Consider the following 2,316-nt stretch of genomic DNA (forward strand, 5'->3'; position numbering starts at 1 on the left):
TCTATCTATCGCCCTCACTCTATCAATCTATCTATCGCCCTCACTCTATCTATCACCCTCACTCTATCTATCACCCTCACTCTATCTATTGCACTCTATCTATCTATCTATCTATCTATCTATCTATCTATCTATCTATCTATCTATCTATCTATCTATCTATCTATCTATCTATCTATCTATCTATCTATCTATCGCCCCTCACTCTATCTATCGCCCCTCACTCTATCTATCGCCCCTCACTCTATTTATCGCCCCTCACTCTATCAATCTATCTATCGCCCTTACTCTATCAATCTATCTATCGCCCTCACTCTATCAATCTATCTATCACCCTCACTCTATCAATCTATCGCCCTCACTCTATCAATCTATCTATCGCCCTCACTCTATATATCGCCCTCACTCTATCTATCGCCCTCACTCTATCTATTGCCCTCACTCTATCAATCTATCTATCGCCTTCACTCTATCTATCGCCCTCACTGTATCTATCGCCCTCACTCTATCTATCGCCCTCACTCTATCAATCTATCTATCGCCCTCACTATATCAATCTATCTATCGCCCTCACTCTATCTATCGCCCTCACTCTATCTATCGCTCTCACTCTATCTATCGCTCTCACTCTATCTATCTATCGCTCTCACTCTATCTATCTATCGCCCTCACTCTATCTATCGCCCTCACTCTATCTATCTATCGCCCTCACTCTATCTGGTTTATTTATCAAAATAATTTCAAAAGAAACACACAAAGTTATCAAAGACACAGTAACATTGATAAGCCCGGGATACGCCAAAACAAGAATAGGGTTCCCTCCTGCTACTTCCACCAACCAAACAAATGCTTTCTTGGATGCACCATTTCTTCAAATGTTCACGTGATACTGCAAGGTCGCAGATAGAAAAATTGCAGTTCATGGATGGAGCTGCTTAGACAGTGACGCTTTGAAGTAAAGTGATGTTGTCCCCTTTCAACATGATACGACCCAACTGTTTCCTGGACTTGGTCTTCAAGTGAACTTCTTGTGCATCATCAAGCACCAAGTTCATGTTTTCGTCAAATCCAATGATGCAGCCCTCTATCCGCATGTTCACCTGTTCATACAGCCGTACTTGGATTTTGGACCTATTTTGTAGGTATCTGAAGATGAGATTAATGGGCTGTACCATCACTTTCTGCACCTTCGGACCTTGCCCACGGTAAGCCATGACTGCAGCTGTTGAGACTGAGAAAGACCGGAAGAGAAACGAGCCCTAACTCTATCTATCTATCGCCCTCACTCTATCAATCTATCTATTGCCCTCACTCTATCTATCGCCCTCACTCTATCAATCTATCTATCACCCTCACTCTATCTATCTATCGCCCTCACTCTATCTATTGCCCTCACTCTATCAATCTATCTATCGCCCTCACTCTATCTATCGCCCTCACTCTATCTATCGCCCTAACTCTATCTATCGCTCTCACTCTATCTATCTATCGCCCTCACTCTATCTATCTATCGCCCTCACTCTATATATCTATCGCCCTCACTCTATCTATCGCCCTCACTCTGTCTATCGCTCTCACTCTATCTATCGCTCTCACTCTATATATCTATCGCTCTCGCTCTATCTATCTATCGCTCTCACTCTATCGCCCTCACTCTATCTATCTATCAATCTATCTATCTATCTCCCCCACTCTATCTATCTATCGCCCTCATTCTATCTATCGCCCTCACTCTATCAATCTAACTATCGCCCTCACTCTATCTATCGCCCTCACTCTATCAATCTATCTATCGCCCTCACTCTATCTATTGCCCTCACTCTATCTATCTATCGCCCTCAATCTATCTATCGCCCTCACTCTATCTATCGCCCTCACTCTATCTATCGCCCTCACTCTATCTATCGCCCTCACTCTATCAATCTATCTATCGCCCTCACTCTATCAATCTATCTATCGCCCTCACTCTATCAATCTATCTATCGCCCTCACTCTATCTATTGCCCTCACTCTATCTATCGCTCTCACTCTATCTATCGCTCTCACTCTATCTATCTATCGCTCTCACTCTATCTATCTATCGCCCTCACTCTATCTATCTATCGCCCTCACTCTATCTATTGCCCTCACTCTATTTATCACCCTCACTCTATCTATCGCCCTCACTCTATAAATCTATCTATCGCCCTCACTCTATAAATCTATCTATCGCCCTCACTCTATCTATCGCCCTCACTCTATCTATCGCCCTCACTCTATCTATCGCCACCACTCTATCTATCTATCGCCCTCACTCTATCTATCTATCGCCCTCAC

General features: G+C 43.4%; 1 pseudogene; it reads right to left on the reverse strand.

The window, feature by feature from the left end:
* Positions 1-722: 722 nt before the first annotated feature.
* On the reverse strand, positions 723-1,258 carry LOC144773201 (small nuclear ribonucleoprotein E pseudogene; annotated as a pseudogene).
* Between the last annotated feature and the right edge of the window lie 1,058 nt (positions 1,259-2,316).

This window comes from Lissotriton helveticus, chromosome 1_1 (assembly GCF_964261635.1).
Source record: "Lissotriton helveticus chromosome 1_1, aLisHel1.1, whole genome shotgun sequence".
Classification (NCBI taxonomy): domain Eukaryota; kingdom Metazoa; phylum Chordata; class Amphibia; order Caudata; family Salamandridae; genus Lissotriton; species Lissotriton helveticus.